This window comes from Thunnus maccoyii, chromosome 8 (genome assembly GCF_910596095.1).
Source record: "Thunnus maccoyii chromosome 8, fThuMac1.1, whole genome shotgun sequence".
Lineage (NCBI taxonomy): Eukaryota > Metazoa > Chordata > Actinopteri > Scombriformes > Scombridae > Thunnus > Thunnus maccoyii.
In genome coordinates this window covers 28,592,402-28,616,305 of record NC_056540.1, presented here as the reverse complement: position 1 = coordinate 28,616,305, position 23,904 = coordinate 28,592,402, and the positions used below count along the sequence as shown (strand labels likewise).

Here is a 23,904-nt window from a genome sequence, read left to right as displayed (position 1 = left end):
CTCACTGCATCCCTACAATTAATAATATATTCTCAATTACATAACTGCACCGTTCAATGGAAATGTCATAAACAATTATTTAAACAATTATCGATACTTGCGTCTTCTCTATGATGGCTGTTTTTAGTGTGGCGGTTCTGAACAGACTCATCAGACGATGATGGATGACATGTCGTACTAACGCCTTCTTTTTGAGCAAATATGAAAGTAGATAGAAAGATAGTTGTTGAGGTAGTAACCTTTTAAACATGCTTATACAGGCTTAGTGTTGTTCTATACAAAACAGAACCAGCAACAGATTGAACTTACTGAACACAAGCAGCACTTAAATGTTGTGGCATCATGAGCAGCGATTCAAACGCTTACTGATGTGAGTTTAAACGATGATGCAATCAAACATAATCAGTGTCTACAAATCTTTGTACTTAACTGTACAATTTGAATAAGAGAAGTGATAAATGATTTCCACAATAATACAGTAAGTTGCAGTGAAAATCTCACTCTTTGCACTTGCAAGACCGAGCAACATGGAGTGTTAAAGTGGATATTTCTTACAGTGGAGTCTTGGGTCTGTGGCTTGGCGTCTGCTCTCCGGAGCAGCCCTTGGTACCCACAGGGGTCAAATCTCCCTCCTCTGTTTCTGGAAGAACAGAGGCTGTTAAGAGAGGCCTACACTCCAGTATCTTTACAAATCAATGGAAGCACTTCCTCTCTCCTTGTCCTCCACATGCACTGAGGACATATCGATTACAGCAATATACGTAATACATTCCCGTGTTTCTTCACTGCTTGTAAATATACAGCCTGATTCCTGGTCATGTAAAGAGGAGAACTCTTGCCTGCGAGGGTTTGTTCCTCATTTTAAGAGAGTTCATTTTTCATGCTTCACCAAAACCCCTGGTCATGGCTGTGGAGCAGTCTTAGCTGTATGGGGATAAATGCACAAGGGTTGCACAAGGGTTGCCCTTAAAGCCATCACAGCCACAGCTGTGCAGAATGAACACCCCAAAACGACACATTTATCTTGAGGTATAAAATTTTCTTTCAGCACCCCTGCTCTCCCACAGGTTTCGTCATGATCATGTTACACATCCTTGCCGTAAGAACGCGGGGAGGGGGGCAGCTTTTGCACGTCTTTATCATAAAAATGTTTGTCCATTGTACAGATGCCCTGCAGTTGAACTCTTAGGGAGAGTAAACAGAGGGGGGAATGGCTATGCAGGCCTTTCCTTCTCTTTCAGCTGCACTAATGATGTTGTGCCGGACCACAGCTGTTTCTTCATGGCAGGTGTGCAAGTGGGAGCCACAGCAGACTGCACTCGGCTCGGATCGGAGGAATGCCAAAAACAAGACGGAAGGAGAGGAGACGGGGCGCATAGCGAGGCGGAGAAACGAATATCCACACAAGATACAGCTCCCCGAGCTCCCAGAAAGCTGGATACAATATTCAATTGAGAATTTCCCCTCAACACCTGGCCACCGGCATGAGTAGGATATTGATGTGGGTCCCGCGCCAGAGCCCCACAGCTTGACTCATTTGAAATCCTCTGGCGATTTCATGCAGTATTTAGCCAAAATGCTTGGACAAGAACTTGTCTGGAGTTCTTTCCTGAGACGGGGGACATAGCCAGTATGTCTTGAATATGCACTCTGCTTGGTCTGGGCCATGAGGATAGAAATGGCCCAGAGATCATTTCCTGTTTGGAACTCTACCGGATCAGGAGCAGAGAGAGGGGAAAATATGCAAAGAATATTTGCTGTGTGGATTGGAGGAGATCACAGAGTGGATTACTACAAGATTATTGTAAGGCTGTATGTACTGTACAAAGGAAGAGAAACCTGCTTTTTAATAGTTTGAGGTGTAGATTTGATCTTTTCTTGAACTTCCTGAGGTTTTCTTTGAACTGCCATGAAAAGCTCAGATCTGAGCTAAAATCTGAAAACGCTGACATTATGTCATTGTAGAAATTCACTTTGTTTGAGACTCCTTTATTCTGCCTTTATTGCAGATCCTCTGATTTGCCTCTCGTGATGCAGTTTCATACTTACAACATTCATAATAATCACTCTCATCTACTTTTTCACTGTCAGATTCAAGCTGAAAAACTAAAATTAAAAAAACATAGTATCATAAATTATTATAATACTATTAAAACCAAACTTATTGAAGCTTAACTGGTACAGAAACCTTTATATGTATGAAGAAACACCACCCAAATCCAAGAATTTACCAGAAAAGATGCAGGAGTAGGAGTCCCTGGTGAATCTGTGGGCTGCAGCATGTGCAATAGGTTCAGTACTGGGGGTCTAATTAAGACTCATGACATATTTTTACTCCTCCCTCTTCCTTTTCCAATTGATATTCTCCGTTCTATCTTGTCTAATAAAGCAGTAAAAGGCTTAAAATATAAATCTTTGGATATTGCTTTTGAGTAGGAAGTGAGACCAGAGTGAGACCTCTGTTCTCCCTCGACTAGCACCTCTAGCTAATATTAAAGCCGAGGCCATACGTGGTAAATATTAGCTTTTCTCTCCCGTGTTGACAGTGTGTGCTTTTCCACACACACACGGAACAAAGGTCTGCCATATTGCACACCCACCTGGGAACTTAGATGGGACAGAGTGGAGGTAGGTGTTCATTGCTTAACAGTGGTGGCTTTTCATTGTGTGACTTATGATTATGCAGTTGAAAGGCCCCCTCAGACCGGATGTGTAATGTTGATAATGGGAACAGGAGGCTCATTCTGCTGCTGCTGTGGATACGACATCCAGATAAAGTGGAAATCTGTGTGATCCTCGTTTTGTATATCCTCTTGATCTTTGCTGCTAAGCGCTCGTTGTCCTTGCAGTCTCACTCCGTGTCCACTACTGGGATGTATTTTCGCATACATTTTTGTAGTTTAAAGAAGTTTCTGTAAGCGGCTCATGTTTCTTTGACTAATCAGCCGTGTTGGCTATCACTGCTACCCTGCCTGTTCTCTTTAGATTTGATGGTTTTCATTTTCTTCTTTTACAGTGTTTACCTATGTTGTCACTCTAGATTAAACTAATTAGAACCACAGGGTGTCAGACATTTTAAATGTATTTATATGTAAACACCAGGGATTATTACTTAAAGATCCCCTCCAGACATGTTTTGGGATATATAAAATCTGCTACTTGGAATAATAAATTGTGTCTTTTTCATTTTTCCAGGAAAAACGTTCAGATACGATCCTTCAAACTGCCACATCTCCTTCTGCCTCATTAAAAATCCAGAATCTGAGGATATGCAAATATTTTTCATTTTCAAGTCCATTCTCAGTGTATGTGCCCTGGAGGCTTCAAGTTTCCACATCACACTTGTGTAAATTGCACACTGGACTACAATTAGCTCCGAACTTGTTATGATGTCACAATTCATGCTCATAGGTACACGCCTTAAACTCAGATTTTCAATTTGCGCAGAGAAACTTTCCTTCTTCAGCAGATGAATTTAAAAACAGCCTTTTACAGTCAAACTCTGCATATACCGTTCATCATTCTGCACAATGAAGCTCAAGCTCCAACTGAAGGAACAAGAAGAAAAACACATTTTTGACTGGAGGGGGACTTTAAATGAAAATTCAGTGTTGTTGTTGTCTCATACAATCACACAGGTTGGACAAAAATACAAAATCGCTTATTTGGAGGTGGAACTAAAAGGGAACCGTCCTCAAAATGTTGGTTATAATCACTGATGGCATTCAGCTTGCTTAATGTTGCCAGCCTGACCAAACAAAGTTCTTGGAAAGCGTAATGCCTTATCTCTGGACCAATTAGTTTCCCCATTTTCTTTTCCAAAATACTGTGTTATCATCTAATCGCTTGTGTTCCATCATCTGTTGGACTCGATGTGTGTGTGGCGATGTATTTTTGCGCCCTCAGATCCAACCAATGGAGACGGTGAGTAAAATGTTACCATTGCCAAAACTATGAAAAATAAGTCCTGAGTTGTAAGAAAAAAAAAAGAAAAGAAAAGAAAGAAAAAGTAGAAATGTAAACACACTAGTAAATTTAGAAATGTTTGGCTGAATTTAGTTCCAGCCCAGTCTTGCCAACCGTACACATGCATGCATGCTCACAAACACATAAAAAAGCATTGCCTGTCTACTCAAGTGTTTTACTTAGCTATAGTCCCTGAAACCAGGGTTCCAATGCAGTATGGAAAAGTATGGAATTTGATTTTAGTAATTTCCAGGTCAAGTATAGAAAAAAGAAAAGAGAGTATAGAAAATATTTGCGTTTCCAGACTATTGCCCATATTCTGTTTTCTAGGATAAACATACAAGCAGAGTGTTTGCCATAGCGTTTGGAGCAGTTAGCCAGTGTAGCCAAAATGTTTACCACTGTGTGAGAGAGAGTGCCGGCCAGAGCGAGCTTGATGTCGTTGAATGCAAGGCAAGAAGTCTGGTGTGCAACTGAACAGGCGCTTCTACGCAGAGTTGCCTCTACACCTGTACGTCGCAGCCTGCAAAACAGCTCTGCCCCAAGTGCCTTATAACTGCACCACATCTGGACATTCGCAAATTAGTTTGAAAGAAAATGCAGCAATATCTTTGAATTGCATATAAACACAGCATCACAAATAACCAAATATTAAGCTGAACGTTTATGAGTTATGCAGTGATGTAGTTATCAGAACAGTAAACAGACTATCTTTCCTGCATAAGGAAACCATACCTTTATGGCTTCGTTCATCATCGTTTCCATGGACACGGTGAATCCATGGAAACGAGTCTGCACAGACGCCATGGAAATTGAATTATCTAACTTTTTTCAACTCATTTTTGGTTCTTATTTATAAAAAAGAATAAAAAATATGGAGGGAACAATAATATAAAATAATTTATTCAATATATTATGGGAAAATAATACAAGTATAGGTAACATCAGTTAGTTTACTCCCTCTTTGGGCAGATGTTTGACAGTGGAACATCGTCCAACTTTTTGCATAGTAATGTGGACTGAACAGCCACAACGGGTAAATGCAAGTATTCCAAGGGTTGGCTAGACAATCCCAAATATAAAGCCTGGTTGGCTAAGAATTCCAAATGGGAAAAGACAGCTAGATGCAAACTTTGTGTAAAATCGTTTGACATCTCCAACATGGTGGAGGCGGCAGTTGTAAGCCGTATGCAAGAGCAAAAGCACTGTTGTCTTGTCACGGCATCCCCTGCACTCAGAGTCACGTTTTTGGCCCAAACTAATGTGAGACCAAGACCGACCACAACAAGTACTGAACCTGCCAACATTTTATTTACATAATAAACATCTAGCTATTTGCACTTAGATGTCAAATATGGTCTGAGTCTAAGTCTAGAAATTTGAGTCTGGAAAAGTATGGAATTTTTTGAAACGGAAAACGTGTAGGACCCCTGTGAAACGCTTTGGCTTGGAAAACAGGGGGAGCTCAGATGGAGCTTTTCTCCTCCAGTTGAAAATGTAAACTAGAATCTAAAAGAAAGAGAGACGATTTCCTTAACCAAAGATTTTTTCTTTCACATTAGGCAAAACAAACCTAGAACATGCATCATTATCGCTCAGGTGTTAGCAAACAAACTGTCCCAGCATGCTCCTTGGCTCAGAGCACTGGAAGGTCAGGAGTCAGTTCCTAAAAAGAGCCAAATACCAGCATCAGAGGCCCTATCAGACTGGCAGCGCCTCCTCCCCTTCTCCTCCTTCCTCAACCACCTTCCCTAAGTCCCCCCCTCCTCCTCCCACTTCCTCCCCACCTCCTTCTCTTCCCTCTTTGGCCTGCCAGTGTGGTTTGCCTTGGCTGACTGATAATAAGAGACACAAAAATCCTCTTATCCCCCCCTCCTTTTCTCTCCGCTGAAATGAGTCACTTCCTTGCCAGGGCCTCGGTTGCTGGACCGCCGCCAGGAGATACCCTGCTATTTATTGCCCCGTTTCCACCCCAGAAAAGGGGAGCCTGGGAAGGCGTTTTCAGAGGAGTCTACACACACACACACACTGAAACTCTCAGCGTGCATCCACACAAATACAAATCCAACAACACATCCACACAAAGACACACACATACAGAGAAAAGCCAAGCATGCTCAGGCACACACACTTCCTGGCCTGGTTTTAAGCATCCGACAGGACCCAGAACACGTTCTAGTTGGATTCCACGATTGATGTTTGCGTTCCTCCCCCGAGCTGCTAGCCTGCCTGCCTTTAAGGTCTCCGTTTTCCGTGACGTCCCACCGGGAGCCGGGGAGATTTATGTCCCTTTCCCGGCATTTTTCAGAAGAAAACGGCCTTGCTTTTTCTGACCACACATGCGACGCACAAACACAGTCTTGTGAGGAGGCACACAAACAGTCTCTCATGATAAAACCAGATATGGCTAGAGCTATAGCACAGCATAATTTTTAACACAGACATTTTGTACACAGAGACCATCTTTCATGACTATAACAGATAAGCATAGGGCAGATCATACCACAGAAGCAGTCTGCAGCTTTGCATAAGTTTAAATTTTGCAAAGTGTTAAATTCCTGCACATACGTGGAACACGCTAACCTGGGGTCAATTCATCTATTCATACAGAGCTTCAGAGCATACTCATGCACACCCACACACAAAATCAGACACCCATGCACTTAACCCTCATAGTCAAATACAACCACATACACACACAGTCTCACACACAGGATCCTTGTGAATCCAAAACATTCCTTTCAGCTCAAGTTCAGGCACATCCCCCTAATAGAGGGGTTTGCACTTTTATTCATGGGCCTTTCTTTGGAATATGGCTGCTTTATAAGTATCAGCCTAGTACTTGTTGGGCCTTTTTTTCACTACACTACATTGTCCTTCCAGCATTGCTTTGGAACGCAGAGGATTGTGATTTAAATGGCTTTTGAGTACTCCTAATCCACCGGAGGCACATAAGTCACACAAAGGTAGCTCCGAAAGGCCGGGCGAATTCCACCGAGCAAAGAGGAAGTCTTAAATCCCAAGCTTCGCTTAAATACCACGGAGGTGACTTATTAATGGAATGATTTTGACTTGTGTGTATAGATGACTCTTGATCGAGTGTGATGGGCTCAGGTGGCTGGAAATAACACTAATAGAGCATGACAAAGGACGTAGACAAATAGAAATTCTTTGGTTTTCTTTCCAGTGTTCCAATGTTTCCAGTCTACAGGCAGAAAAGTCCACTTACAAAGGACAAAGAAACACAGACGTGTGTGCACACATCCAGGCTGTGATGTATGGGCACGCGAGCAAATATTAAAGATTTCATTCCGGTTTGTGTATATTCATTTTGAAGAGATGGCTACCTGACATGCATGAGTTTTAAAATCGGTTGCATCTCTAGTCGTAATAATACAGATAATGTACATTACCATTATTCTGTAAGCCCAGACATAGTTTTTGTCAAACTGAGCAAAACCTGTGGTATGTTTTATACTGAAACACCTGCATATGCACAACAAACGCACAATGGATGTCCATACAAACAAACACACACACAGAAACAACTTTTACTGTATATTTATATATATTTAGTTACATGTAATGTGTCTATAGGGATTTAGACTCACTTTAGGTCTTTCTGCATTGTACAACTTTCTAAAATATCAATTTTTCATTTCATTTTCCAATGAAATTAAAACGGAGAAACATGAAAATGATTAGAAGTAATAGAAAATATTAGAAATGAGAAATAAAGCAACTGACTGGCTTTTGAAAACGTGCAAAATATGATGTTGCTTCCAAGCACTTGTCAGTAAGCTCTTTTGTGCTGCACTGCACAGACCTGTTTCTGAAAGCATTTGCAAAAACTTTTTATACGGCTTGTTTTAGCCTCCCCAAGTGCCAGATGGGTGGGGTTTGACACAAACAGCAGGACAATGCACTGACTGTTAGGACGTTTTTACAATAAAACGAAAGCATTCGAAACTTAATGACTAATTTACATGATTGACAGCGTTAGACGAAAATATCTGACCTATCGCATAAACCCCACCCAAAAAAGAACTGATTTGATGATAAACTGAAACATCTAAATTTAGCTCATCCTGGAGGCAAAACCTCTCAACACAAACAAAAGTTTGGGTTGTATCTTTAAAGGAAACAAGCTCTTGCAGCTTTCCAATCCATCATCGTACAGTTGGTGCCGTTCCATCTAATGTCAGATATTTATATGATATAACTGAGATGTTTTGGCCTGTTTGAGGCTGTATGTAGCTACAGTGATTGGGTGTATGGATGGATCATCTTTTGTCTAATAACCTGTGTTCAATTCCCAGTGACACCAAGCAGCAACCCTACTGAAGTGCCTTTAAAAACATTCTGAATCCATAACAACTCCACAGTTGCTGTTCTCTGGCTGAACTTGACCTTTAACCTTCTTGGCTGCAAGCATGAATATTTCTTTTGGTAGTCAATATTACACAACAATTAAAAAAACCCACATATCTATTTCAAGTAAATGATAACACTCCTAGACACATATGAAAGCTGTGTAGTTTCAAAAATTATGCAAGATCATTTTCTTTCCATCAAACATGTGGTCCAACACTGATGATGCTGCCAATCAATGACTGACATTGATTGGTCTGATGATGAAGCTATAAATAAGTGTCGACATTTTCAACCTAATAAAAAGCTTTAACTACTGTTGACTCAGTTGCTTTTCTCTCTATCAGTACATTTTTAAGAGATGATGCATCTTAGCAGTAAAGTCAACATATCGCCGAGTTATGTGTTTTGAAGCTTTTAAACCTATAAACTATTAAAAAAAAACGTACGTGATTGACCTTAATGAACTAACTATGAACTAACATAACTATGTCACATATAATTTTATGTTTCACTTTTGTGTTTCACTTTTAGTTTTGGTATTTAATGTTTCTTCTGGTTTCAGTTTGTGCGATCAGATTTGTTTTTGACAACCCCGATAAGTATGCTTCCTCCCATGTGCAAGTATTGAGTATTTTAGGTAGTTCTTAAATTATCTGTGCAAATAAAACTCAATCAAATCAAAAATAGTCCAATTTAGTTTGAACCTGTGGCAACGACACCCAATGTGTTCCTTATTTCTTCATGCTTGGGAAGTGACATGGTTGTTGTTCATAACATGTTTTTGACTCACTCTTCCCTGCCAATTCACTTGCCTGTCATCATGCATCTATTTGCTCTATAAAATTGATTACCTGAGGGTAAAGATATTAAAGAGGAAGAGTGAAATGTAGATAGGGGGGCTTAGAAATGAGAACAGAGAGAGAAAGAGGGAGAATAGGAGGAAAGGGCAAGAAACAGGAGAGGAGGGGAGGAGGGTGACAGCAGGGATGGTGGAGGCGGACGTGGGAGGTGGTAAAGAGAAAAAAATCTGACATTTATTCTACACTTTCTTTCAGTTATGGAAGTCATCAAAGTCAATTTCCTTTACTGGCGAGATAAGATCAGTCAAATGAAACCTTTTCTGGGGGCTGGAGGGGGTTAATATGTTAGCTGGACTGAGAGTAACTCAGGCACTAACGGCAGCATGTTTTGTTTTTTTTTTCTTTACCTTGTCCTGAGGCCCAGGGTGATCCATTGCTGAAAAGAGCGCAGAACAGCTCCATGGTAACTGAGGGAGCTGTTAGTGTAACTGAGGCCTCAGACAACTAAGGACCAGATGATGAATGAATAATATCATGGTAACCAGTGTTTTTAGTGTATATTTGTACTCTGAAACTGAATAATGTTAAATATGTTGCATGCATGTATCTTTTTACAGTTCTGTATACTTTATACTCACTTATTTAATTACCTGAATACATGCTGCTGCTGCCATTTTACACAGCTTTGTGTACTTTTCCCCAGAAACATACATTCTAGTCAAATTGCAAGTTGCAAGTTTTAACAAATTTACAACAAATGACATGTACTTAACATCACAACTAAGCGTTCTGTTTACTTCTGTATGAAAATCTATTGCCAGAGTCTTGGAAACAAATTGAAGTATTTTTGAGGGATTGTTTTCCCTTTATTAGAAGGAGGACAGTAGAGAGCAGACAGGAAATGAGGGAAGAGAGAAGAGGGATAACATGCAACAAAGGTCCCTGGCCAGACTCAAACAGGGGACATTGCAATTACATGGTCAGCATGATGCCGCCAGACTCTTGAAACTTGCTTGAGTTATGTACCGTGCACATATCTGCTTTATAGAGTACAGAGAGTTGCATTAATATTTGTCAATGGTGCATTATTGTTTTGAGGGAATTAGATGCAGACCTTTCAAGTCAATCTGCACTTAAACTGCCTTACTACATAACATTAAGGTAATATTGACGTGTATTAATGCAGACCATATGATGACGAATGGAAACCAATGATTACATCAAAGTCTTTAACAGTATAGCCTGCATTTAAAAACAATCAGAAAAAAATGTATACATGGTTGATTGTGTATGTTTAAATAAACATAATTTCAAAAATGTTACATAAACTACGTTTTTCTTTGCTGTGTGCAAAGTTTCTTATATTTCATCATCATGTCTCATCGTAATGAAGCTAAAAGAACTTTGCTCTACTTGATCTCCAGGCTTTACATCATGTACCAAGTCGGTTTTCCATTTTTTTTACTTCTAAATTAAAATTACATTAGATTTATAGGTACGTTTGGTAAATGTGCATGTTTGGTGGGTTCAAATGTCTCAAAAGAAAGTTAATGACCTCAGTACTCAGAAAAAGTAATAACTTTATTTCAATTGCACTTTTGAAAACCTGAATACAGTCCTGCAAAAGTGATGGGATAAAAGTCTACGGTCAACAGTCTCACTGTTGTTACTCATTCATGCTTCTTGTTTTTCATTTGGATGAAATCGGGTCAAATTTTTGTGTCAGTAAGAAGGGACTTGGCACACTTCTGTTGCAGCCCTATTTTGTAATTTAAGATAATTCAAGGGTATTTTTATGTCTCAATCTGTTTTAAATGTTTTGGCAACATCTACTGACGGCATTTTCTTGAGATGCACAGGTTGTAGTCTGCACTTGAGTAATAAACAGGTCACATATAGTATATTAATGTGATGCATCAGTGGGTGTAAGACCTGCTGAAGGACTATATTCCCCTGTTGGGACCATTGGTGGATGAAGTATTTAGATCCTTTACTTGAGTAAAAGTACCAGTACAGCTAGCTCAGTGTGTTAGCAGCATGTTACTGTTGTAGCTGCTGGAGGTGGAGCTAGTTTCAACTACTTTATATATAATTAGCTTGTTTAGTCCAGTGGTTCCCAACCTAGGGGTCAGGCCCCTCTAAAGGGTCACCAGATAAATCTGAGGGGTTGTGAGATGATTAATGGGAGAGGAAAGAAAGTTATTGGACTTTTTCTCCAATCTTAGATTTTTGGTGAAATATTGGATCATTTGAACATTTATTGAAATGAAACCATGTGAGAATTTTGGAGGGAAAAATCACTATTTGGTGGAGCTGTTAACAACTCATAGACATCTGAAATGTGACCCCGACTACACACTGCTTTTTGTAAGACGTCAAAAGCCAAAAACATTGAAAACCACTGGCTTTATCTTTTATAATATGTTGTATTTTAAAAGCTTGTTATATTATCCATTGTGTCAAATCCTCATCTGAAAAGTAATTAAGTAAGAAAGTACAATATTTCCATCTGAAATGTAGTGAAGTGGAAGTATATAGTAGCATAAAATGGAAATACTCAAGTAAAGTAGAAATACCTCAAAATTGTAAGTACAGTACTTGAGTAAATGTACTTAGTTACTTTCCACGACTGTTTGGGACCTTAGAGACAGAATGGAAAGCATAAACACTCACTGAGCCCCTGTGATGTTTTTCAAGTGCTTAACAGCTCAATCTCTCTTAAAATAATTACACCTGAAAGGCAAAGATCCATCACAACTGCCCCGGTCTGGAAATTGCCCTCAGATGGGCACACACACAGAGAGAGGCAACATTTGTAAGCTATTATGACTAGCCTTTCTTTCTCTTCCCCTTCCTTCTCTATCTCTTCTTCTTCTTTTTAAACCTTTACTCTGTGGATGATGATGATGATGAAGCAGGATGTGGTTGGAAGACACAGACTGACCATGTTGAACATTGTGTCTGTATGTTTGTGTTTTTGTTTCCAAAAACACATGCTGAGATGTGAGTTGAAGTGGTATAAGCTTTGATATTCTATATTTAGCAATAACATTAGCACTGACATGAATTATGATTTTAGATTTTGCATTTGCATTAGAATTATTGTTATTATTATTAGCATACTATTATTAGTATTTATGTAAGTGTATAGCAGCCAAGTCGAAACATTTAATAAGTTTAAGTCCTATTCATTTTCTCCATAGGCGACATAAGGCGACCAGCAGTCAGGGCACTATCAGGGCTTGATTGGACATTAAACTCTCCTGGTTGAATCATCAGTAAAAATAGATGAACAACTGTGTTAGAAAACATCAATTTATTTGACAAACAAAAATATAAGGACTAACTATAAGACTAAGTTAAGACACATCCTATCCCTGACCTAGAAATTTTGTTGCAATGAGCTGAATCTCAAGATTACACCTTGTAATGACTTAAAGGAAAACTTGGGTTTGATCAGTTATGATAACACTGTTTTTACCAAAGTAATTGCTGAAATCTGGGAATATGGTGACTAAAAATAAATCAGATATGGCAAGAAACACAAGCAGTCCCATGGGTATAACCATAAATGTTATAAACAAGGCCCCGTTCAGACGTATTGGAAAAGAAAGCCAAGGTGAACGGTGGCCTAAAATTATTAAAGGAGACATATCATACACATTTCCAGGTCTATATGTATATTTTGGGGCTCTAATGGAATATGTTTGTATGATTTACAGTTCAAAAAACTCTTATTATTCATCTTATTTATCTTATACTGGCCCTTTACGCAGCCCTTCAGTTCAGCCTCTGTCTGAAAGGCTGTTTTAGCTCCTGTCTCTTTAAGGTCCCCCACTGATGAGCTCACTCTGTTCTGATTGGCCGGCTTCCAGAAGCTTCTTCTCAGCAGACTGTCGCAGGCTATGTAAACAAAAAGCAGTAGTCAGATTACAATTCTTTTTCTCGTTCTTTACTCAAAATGGAAACTTTTCAAATACATACGTACACGATTAACCCGTTAAACAATCTTAGCAACAAAGGCTATGAAACGGACGGCCATTTGTGGACCTACGTGAACAATCACCATCATGAAGAGGAGGAAGTAGAGGTAACACTGCAAATGAAGTGAAATGAAATGAGTTCAGAGCAGGCTAAAGCTGTGGCTTTTGACTTGCAGGGAGCATTTACATATGTTAACCTCAAGTTTTTCAGATAGCATAGACATCTGACATCATAACAGTCTAAAAATAATAGAAAATCACAAAAAACATGATAAGTCCCCTTTAAACAAACTATAAACTGACCTACAGTACTTCACTGTAAGTCAACAGACAGCCAGAGCTACAAAAGTAAATCCCAAATTCTAATAAACCACGCTTATCTATCTCAATAATACATTGATCGGTTTAATCCAGTTCACTTTTAGATTCTGGGTCAACTATGGCGCGGTGTTTGGTTCCCAGTTGCAACAACAAAGCTTTGCTAGCTGTGATTCACACCTGTAGCTCACATCTTCATAGCAACAGCCAGTAATATTTAGAAACATTCGCCATACCACACTGATGGAAAAAATGTGACCACCAGATAGGCCATAACATAAAAGTATACCATCGTAAACTATCCGGGAGACTCCTGTGTTTCTATCTTGAGTAACATCATTAAAATAAATCCTTTAAATGCTCATTTACATCGGGGAAAATAATTCCAGAGTCAGAAGCAAGTAGGAGGAGTACAGTATTTCTAGCAAGATTTTAATAGGTGGCGTGCTTTAATCCAAGGAGCACTTTTCAGAGCTTTTCAGAGATTAAACACCATACTGTCAAAACATCCTTCACTGGAAACTACCAGCATTAGATTAATAGTTTGCTTAAATAAAGCACACTGTTGTGCTCAGCCCCTGCGGTACACTGTCCCATAAAAGTGAAGCATACAGTACAAGTTTACACTCTAGGCCTAAGCATGTTACAGTCCAAGCTGCTGTTGTTCTGAAGGCCAGCGATACAGAGCTAGTTAATGTTTACCCAGAAAATATGTAATTGCAGACTTCCCCCTAATAAACTGTTCCAGAATGCAGACCACAATCCTCCTCCTGTAACATTATTATTATCTACAGGCCTCTGGGACTGACTCCCTCTCTCTCCCTCTGAGCCTCTTACACACACACAAACACACATATGCATTCATACACACATCTTTAAATAGAAAGATGATACAACCAAATGAAAAACATGTTTAACTAAAGTTTGGATAGCCTGTCCAGCCTGTTCTGAAATGAAAACTCTTCCACATCTTGACCAACCACCGCATACGGAACCGCATTTTGTTGTTTTGTAGATTAAGCTACACAACTTTGATATGAGGCCAAAACATATTAAGTTTTTTTCATTTGCATTTTAAAAGGTTAGATTTCTTAACAAAGGACTAACAGTCCTTAGCGCCAAAAGTACTGTTGAAGTCGTTCTACTTAGTCTCTGCATTTACTGTACTTTGTCTTTGTAGGTGAAAGCTTCCAACATACAGATGACTGAAATCTAATCTTAAACTATTGATAAATGAGTAAAACATACAGAACACATCATGCTCTTTGAACTCTGTCTGATGAAACGTCACAGCATTGCAGCAGCAGAGTGTAGAGTTCTGGTGTAGGAGAGCAAAATGAAGCCAAATAGCCCAATATTTGTTCATGTTGCTTCCTCCTCAGGATCCATCATACAGTAATGAAGTAATGTAGAATACATTTCCTAACCCTAATATTTTTTTATTGCTTTATGGATCCACCAATCATAATGATAGAAAAGGAGGAACTCCAATAGCCAATGCTTGCCAAAAATTGGGCTGATATTTCTCTCCATGAACAAACAAATATTAATCAGAAATGCATACGTCTGCCAAATTACGTTTCCTCATCTGTGAGAAGCCTCGATCATCAGACTTTCCCTTGAAGAAATAGTTCAGCATTTTGGGAAATACACAAATTCACTTTCTTTCCGAAAGTGAGGTGAGAAGATCGATTTCACGCTCATGTCATTAGCTTAGCTTAGCATAAAGACTGAAAGCAGCAGAAAAAGCTAGTCTGGCTCAAGTTAAAAAATCCACTCAACAAAACATCTGTTTGTTCATTCTGTACACAAACAGAAATGTAAAGAAAACAATATTTTAGAAGTTTTACATACTATATATGCGACCTATACTTGACGAACAACAGACAGACTTCCAGGACTTGTCTTAACAGTGACTTTGCCAGGCAACGTAACTCTGGCTTAAACTGTGAATTGTAGTTTTTACGTTTCTGTCTGCATATAGATCAAACAAATGAGAAACTTGTAAATTAGTGAGCTTTAGAGGTGTTGGTAGGTGCATATTTGAACTTTGAACAGAGTGGGAGCTATGCTAATTTTCTCCCTGCTTCTAGTCTTCATGCTAAGCTAGGCTAATTGCTTCCAGGCTCCAGCTGCACATTTAAGACACAAGCATGAAAGTGGTTTTCATCTCCTCTTTTTACTGTTCGAACAACAGCCAATAAGTGTTTTTACCAACTGAATAGTCAACTTTTAAGTAATTAAACAATACATTCAAGTCTGTGGGAGACTAGAAAATACTTCTTTCATTTGAGAAACATGTGCAGTTGCTCTTGAGGCTTTAAACGATTTCCACAGCGACAGGGAATTTCATACATATCATCCAAGCCACAACAGGTGAATTTGGTCAACAAAGGTCAACAGGAGAGCTTGTGTGCAGAGGAATAAATCAGTCCTTTCAATCTTGCAAACATCAATATCATCAGGTAAAAAATATAGCAGTAAAACCTTCTTTTCATTTTCCCTTGGATTGAAGACTGACATGGTTTTGTATATGTTGAGAACAGTAAACAACTGAAGTGTCTGAGTTACCTGGAGAAAATCTCATTGTGTAAATACAATCTCATTTGGAAAATACAATAATAAGCATTCTTTTCTTCATTCCTGAAAAAACACATTTTGCAGATATATGGGTTTTCCGTGACAGCAGTGATATTTCTTAAACACAGGCTTAGGGTTTTACCCAGCAGCTCCGGAAGAATGTTAATATTCAGGTCAGATAAAAAAGTAACTCCCCGTTTCCGGCCACAGCTGTAATTTTTACGCCGCAAAGTAACGCTGGATCTCCCAGTTGAGGCTGAGGTTGGCTGACGTCGCTTACATTCATGATTGCCGTCTGTAACATGTCTTTAAAAGACCATTTGGGATGGAATTATTTTATGCTGGATTATTTTTACATTCTTCTTGGGCTTTTTGTCATTTTGGAGCACTAGCTGTAGCTGACTCCTTCATTTTCCTGTCCTTTTCTCAACAACTTATTGGTTTCTGCTCTGCTTTCAATGTAATAAGAGTGGGCATCTGCCTCCAAGTCTGCCCAGTTTAATATATAGAGACAAATTGCATTACCTCAGTACTGAGAGCCGGTGTAAACAGCCAAGATGGCCACCATGTCATTACTGGGACTTTCCTTTGTGAAGGTACTGCACAGCTGTTGCTATTTGTGGTACAATGGTGAAAAGTTAAAGTACCTGGAACAGTAAATTATGACTGCTACTTCCCCTTTCGAGTAATAAATCCCAACCTAAGAATGTTGTTCAGCATTGTGAGTAGTGTCATTGATCCTCCCTCAGGCCACATACTAGATGACAGCCCTGAGAAATGTGACAAATTTCTTTCCTTCTTTTAGAGGCTGCATATCTCCCCGATTCTTCAACTACTGTAGAGAAGCCCTGTGCAGTTTTTCCTGCTCATTCAATCCAATTTCTCTATCTTCACTGACTGATATAATGACGAGAATGAAAATGAAAACCTCAACTTGTCCTTTAGATGTTCTTCCTGTAAAATTTCTAAAGGGCGATTTTAGTACAGTTCACCCCCGTTCTCTGTTGACAGGTTCTGTTCCTGAATTTCTTAAAACTGCTCTTGTTCAACCACGCTTTCAAAGAAACGTCTCTTGATCTCTTGTATTTTAACAATTTTAGGCCTATTTCTAAGCTCCCATTTTTAGCTAAGGTTTTAGAAAAGATTGTAGATTGCTTTAAAAAAAAAAAAAAAAACTATTGAAACCGCTCTTCTCAAATAATAATAATGTCTTATTGCTGTCAGCTGATGCTGGCCATAAATCCATTCTTGTTCTCCTGGACCTAAGCGCAGCATTTGATACCATTGACCATGATATTCACTTGGACCATCTTGAAAACTGGGTTGGTACCAGTGACACTGCTCTGAAATGGTTCAGGTCCCACCTAAAAGACAGATGTTTCTGTATTGGTATAATAATGGCTACAATGGATTAGACCCTTTCTTTTTGCCAAAAATCTGTTAAACTCTCATTCACGCTTTCATAACCAGTCGACTAGACTATCGTAATTCTGTGCTTTCTGGCATCAGCAAAAAATCCCTCGCCCACCTCCAGCTCATCTTAAACTCTACTGCCAGGATTTTAACTCGGTCTAGGAAACATGATCACATTTCACTGATCCTGGCTTCCCTCCACTGGCTACCTGTTGCTTTTAGAATAGATTTTAAGACTTTATTGATTACTTACAAAGCTCTAAGAGGCCTTGCCCCAAGCTATCTATCACATCTCTTATTGCTTTATGTCCCTTCCTGCTCCCTCAGATCATAGGATGCGTCACTTCTTGTTGTTTCAAAGTCCAGATTGATACATAAAGTGGATAGATCCTTTGCGGTCAGGGCTCCTAGACTTTGGAACGACCTGCCGGAGTAGATCAGGGCCGCCAACTCTATCTCCTCTCTTAAATCACTGTTAAAAACCCTTATATTATCTTATATTTTATGGCATTTTAGTTTAATGTGCTTAGATTTTATGGCTTTCAGTTTGTTTTTGCATTTTAAATGTGTTCTGTTTTTATTGTAAAGCACAAATGAAGGAGATGACACAGTACCAGTACCATACAGGCCTAACAGGATGCAGACTCCATGCCTTAGCACCCATCAATAAAAAACAAACAAACAAACATGGAGCAGGGCAGGTGAGGATAACAATAAATCACAAGTCCATTCAAATGGCTCCTGATGCCAAAGTCAAATTCAGTCATTGAAACACAGTGAAGGGAGGTGGGGTCTATGAAGAGGAGTGTTTTTCTTCTTCACTCCTTGTGGGAAAAAAAGGGGGCTCAGGACATGCTGGCATCCCATGAAACACTGAAAGGGGGTGGATGGTGGAGGTGGAGGTGGTGGTGATGGTGGTGGGGTGCAATTTCTTTCTTTTTTCTCCCCTTCCTCTAACTCCACACTGCCTCACTGCCCTCAACTCCGCCCCTTCCGTGAGATGGGAGGTGGTCGAGGAGTGTGTGCGTTGTGTGTATGTGTGTGTGTTTGTGTGTGTGTGTGGAAAGTGTTGGGGGGGGCTCTTGTTGAAGCCGAACGAAGTGGAACCTCTTGCATTGTCTCCGCTCCTGCACCCCACCCCCTCATTGCCTCACCCCCTGTCTCCCTCCTCCTTTCTCCAGGGACAAAGAATGCCCTGAATGCCTGGCGTCTCCTGCAGTGTCAAATAACTAAAGGATAGGTGGAGTGGTGCAAGCGCCCAGGAAGAAAAGGAAGACGAAGATGAAGAATCAGAGGAAGTTATAGTTATAGTTGAATTAGTCATTATTTCTTAGGTTGTCTATTTAAGTACAGTATTTATGTCTGTCTGTCCAATATCAACATTGTCATTACCTTCCAAAACAACCCATATGAGTGATGTCTAATCTGCCACCTATGGTTGAGGGTTGGTTAAGCTTAGGCACCTAAAACTACTTGTTTAAGGTTAAGGGAAGTTTGCAATCATGGTTTAAAGAATGGTTGCAGAGTGAGACACTATGTGTACCGAACCATCCACCCAAACATCTCTTCTAGGAAGATCTGCAGCAGTAAACAATGTCATAATCCTTCCACCTTTTCTTTTGAGGCTGGAATCATGGATTTCCAGAAATAGATGTAAATGTCTCTGCAGGTCTATTCAAAGAAGGGTGTAGGTCACAGAAGCTTGCAGACTATCCAACACACACACCTCCCAAATCTTAATAACATGTCATGTGGACTTGAGTGCCAAGCAAGCTGATTGATTAATCCAACTCCTACGGGGAGGTGGGTTTGTAATGGAAAAAAGTAAAGGTTATACTAAAAATCCATACAAATATAAAAGAAGCAGCCAGTTCAATGACTCATTTCATATTACTTATTGAAAATGTTACTAATTACTCAACAGCAAAAGTAATTGGTTACATTACTCATTATGTTTTTATTATTTATTTATTCATTGGGACCATGTGCAGTGTTACCATTTGATGTACGGTACCAGAGTTAGCTTATAGCTAATTTTCATCTGCAGTCCCTTCAGCAGGTCACAATTAAAACATATAACAGCACAATAACAAATAGTACAAAGCAAAAAAACACACAGGACACATAATACAAAATACAAAGCTACTAACAATAGCACATCACATACACCCACAATGTCAAGAAGAAATGACTAATGTATTCTTGTCAAATTAAAAGCAAGACTTTTTAATTTGGTTTTAAACATACTGATGGAACTGCAGCTCTTCATATCATCAGGTATGGCATTCCACTGAGTTGTGGCTTTCACAGAGAATGCTGACTGCTGAAATGCGATGCGACGAAATGGTATGGCACAATCTCGTGTAGAGGATGTTCTGGAGGATCTAATAGAATTTACTGAGTGATTGTACAAAAAGTCATGTAGAGGAGGAGGGGCTAAACCATTTAAAATTTTATTAACTAAGCACAAATTTGAAAATAATATAAAATTCTCAAAGCTCGGTAATTTGTATTTCTCCAGTACCCTACAGTGATGGAAATACATTGGCTGTCCAGAGGTTTTAGAGATTAGAGGTTTTTGTTTGTTATAACAACTCAAGGGGTCTTATGGTTGTTTCTCCAGCCTGCCCCCAACATGTGATGCAATAAGACATATGGGAAAGAATCATAGCATGCATAAATATATTGGCTGCATCCAAAGAGAGACAGTTTCTAATATGTCTAAAATTTGCTAAGTTGTACTTTATGGTTTTAACCATTTTCTAACATGTCTCTTAGTTCAAATTTGCATATGGTGTCACACAAAGATATTTAAAATCAGTGACTATGTCAGTCCTTCGATGAGAATATCAGAGGTTGTACCATGGTTTTAGAGAAAAACATACCCTTTGTCTTGTTTACATTTAGACTCAGACATGATTGATCAAGCCAATGTGTGATCCTTTCCAATGCAATTGTTAGCTTAGCAGCAGCTAACTCAGCTGTTTTTGCATGTGTGTACACAACAGTGTCATCTGCATACATTTGCAGTTCTTCATCATGACATTGTTGAGGGAGATCATTAATATATAGGCTAAATAATAGGGGACCTACATTACGTTTGTTACACAGATCTGTCAAAGATGTCTTTAAAAGCCTAAACATTCACATACCATATTTTCTGTATTTAGCATGTGGAAAAAGAAAATGAGATACAGATATTGTTTTTTAACAAGCAGCCAGTCTATGCTTAGGCTACGGTAGTTATTTACCATCAATGGCAATGTGGTAATGTAGCCTATGTCAATGGCTAACATTAGCAAGCCAGCTAAGAACACACAACATGTAAATGAAACGACTTTGGAGTTACCAGGAAGCATCTTTACTCATCTCTTCATAGAAGCTAACCACTTCCTCCCACCTCTAGCTAACATGTATCCAACTAATCTGTCCACTGAGCGCACAGAGAGGAAATTGACTGCAAGCCTCCATCAAAATCCCACAAAGACAGCAAACAAGCCAACCTCCCAAAATGCATCACTGAGAGTATTAACTGTAATGTACTTATGACTGAAAAACATAATCACATTTCTGTAATTTGCTACTAAATAATGCCTGTTACTGCCCAACACTGGAGATGACAGATTGATGCTGTTGTGATTAAGGAGTAATGAGGAAAGACACAGGACAGAGAGATTGCGTCAAGTTCAAGGTTATTACTGCACAAACAATAAACCATAAATTTACAGTCTGTCCTTTTACAGAATCATAATTTCCTCACAGCCCAGCAGGAGATATTCCAAGGCCAGGGTTTGGAAACCACTATTTTACTGTATATGTCCAATCATCTACTCTACTTCTACCCTAAGACTTTTCCAAGGGAGTAAAAACATGGTGCTTCCTTCTTTGTTACAGAAAGCATTTAAATAAATGACCTATGCCGTCATTTCTCTGGAGAGGATCATTATTTGCGCAACCACAAGACGTTGCTTGTCAGGTTGCCAACAATGGTTGTTTTAAGCATTGTTGTTTTTTCTAGCAGCTAGGCAGTAAAGCTTAATATATGCATGTAGAGTTGTTCTGATAGCAATACCAGTATCAGAAATGCCTCCAATACTGCCTAAAATGTTGGATTGGGTATTAGCAAGTATGTGAAGCTGTGCGCCGATCTGATACCACATCATTTATTAATAAACTTTAAAATAGTTTCACACCTGGATAAAACAGCAGTTTTCCCAGAATTCAGTTCTTCTTCGCCACTCCAGAACAGCAGCCTACACAGCAAGCTGCACTGTGCAGCCACTGGCAACTACTGTTTTAGGGCGGTGAAGAAGAATTGATCTCTGGCAAATAGTTCAATGGGAAAAATGGTATCAGAACATCTCTATGTGCATCCAAATCAGTATTATTTATCAGTATTATGCCTCATGATGACTGATTATTTTAACATTTTTCTTTTCCCACAGTTTAGATTTGAACAAGTCAAACTACATTAATCCCCTTTTAGTTTGATTGAGGATGAGAGTGGATAGTTCCATTTTTTTGATTTCATGCAGCAAAATAAAATCCAATAATTTCATGGGATACTGATTTTCTTCCTGCACTGAACAGCTCTGAAATGTTCACTGGCAACGTTTAAACCCGTATTTCACTAGTTGCTGAAAACATATCCCAAAGTAGTCTTATGAAACTAGTAGTGTGGTTTTAAAATTATGTCCCCCGAGGTTTACATTCACATCTACAAACACACACATAGCTCTCTATTTCACATGCACACACCCACTTAGACACACTGCAGCCCTATCATACAGTGAATGTAATGGGTGACTGTGCTAATTGCTGCAGCACTCCAAATTATCAAGAACACCACGGCCTCACAACCACATGAAATCATCTTATCCCGCAAGCAGTGCGTACAGAAAAACACCATCCATCAAGCTATCATACTAACCCCATTCTCTTCCAAAGGTAGGAAGTGAAATTCTCTCATACGTCGTGAGAAGTATGACTTCATCCTCAAAGCACACCATCCATTACAGACCACAGTTCAAAGTCAAACTCGAATTGAATACTTTGGTTTGTTTTCATCCGGACTGTGCACCGGACGAGCTGGACTTACTGCATCAGAACAACTTGAATTGTTCTAAATATACTGTCAGCCACAAGAGAGAACAATGATTTGATGTTCAGACTGGCCAAAGTTACTGGTACTTTTTGTATTTGCCAATGTGGGAAAAAAAAACTCACTCCATCTGGTGCACACAGATCAAAACAAAAGGCAAGAAATATTTGGACATAGCATCTGAACAAGCTCTGGTTCAAATTCCTTTTTTACATGCATATAATCACATAAACCAGGAGTTATCCATGAGATGTTCACTGTTTTGACAGTATCTGTATATTCACTTCAGTTGAAAGTACCAAATAATATGACTCCATCCAGATCTAGTTGCGCAAAAGCAGGTATGTTCAGTAGTCTATTTTAAACAAAGAAATCATAAAACTGAGGTGTTACTGGCTACAGACCAACACTCCCAACATCTCCCAGTGCCCTCCCATTTTGTTGTATCTCCTGAGAAACTACAGTAATTTGCATGGCCCACAAACTTTATGATGAATAATCATCATACACGGATCCATAAGTCTTGTATGTTTGTCTGACGTTACCCAAGTCGCCAGATCATCCATGAAACACAATCTATATACACAATCCACACACTACATACAATTTCAACCCATCTGTCACCACAACATGGCAACCAACAACCTACAACCCGATTCAAGGGGTATGTGCGCAGCTGCTCTCTGCGCAGGCAGGCGGGCCAGATAACTTAGCTGTTGTCAAAATGTCAGGACTAAGAAAGCCACATGTGCATACTCATACTCACTTATACACACATACTTACAAGCATACAACAACAACACTCAGAAGCAAATGCATATGTAGACACACTTATTAATATTATGTTGATGGAATGATAAACATTAATATAAATTGATATGTATTTTCAAACCTAAATGTTGGCAGGTATGCTAGATATGTTAATAAGCAGAATTTGATGCAACTACTGTAATTTCAAAGGGGCACTTTACTATTAACTAGGCTATTTTCAGTTTACTCATCATAAACGGCACTACTCAACCTGTGAAAACTGTTGTATAATGTCTCCTCTGAATGGACTTTGTATAGCCTGAGAAAATGTCATCCGGGTTATCCTTAGTTTGGGCTTAAGACTTCAAATGTTTAACAGAAAGTGTTGAAACTGTGTTACAAACTCACACTTGTGGTATTTGAAAGATGTGTTTTTACCATGTAAGGAGAGTCTGACCAAAAGGTGCTATTAATTGCATTATGGGTAATGAAGGATCCAGCATTTTTGCCCCATACTAGAGACTGAAAACAAGAATATATCAGCATCTGCAGCATCCATTTCCACAATTACTTTAAAAAAATGTGTCTCTCACAAGTCACTTAACTTTATGGAAGTGCA

At 39.2% G+C, this 23,904-nt stretch overlaps 1 long non-coding RNA gene across 2 annotated transcripts; it reads left to right on the top strand.

The window, feature by feature from the left end:
• Nucleotides 1-403: 403 nt before the first annotated feature.
• Nucleotides 404-10,398, top strand: LOC121902111. Of its 2 annotated transcripts, none has more exons than XR_006097465.1 (3): nucleotides 404-2,628; nucleotides 9,565-9,677; nucleotides 10,014-10,398. It is a non-coding gene; the product is annotated as an uncharacterized LOC121902111 (long non-coding RNA). The 2 variants fall into 2 exon arrangements; XR_006097464.1 differs by having other exon boundaries at nucleotides 9,962-10,398.
• Nucleotides 10,399-23,904: the final 13,506 nt, after the last annotated feature.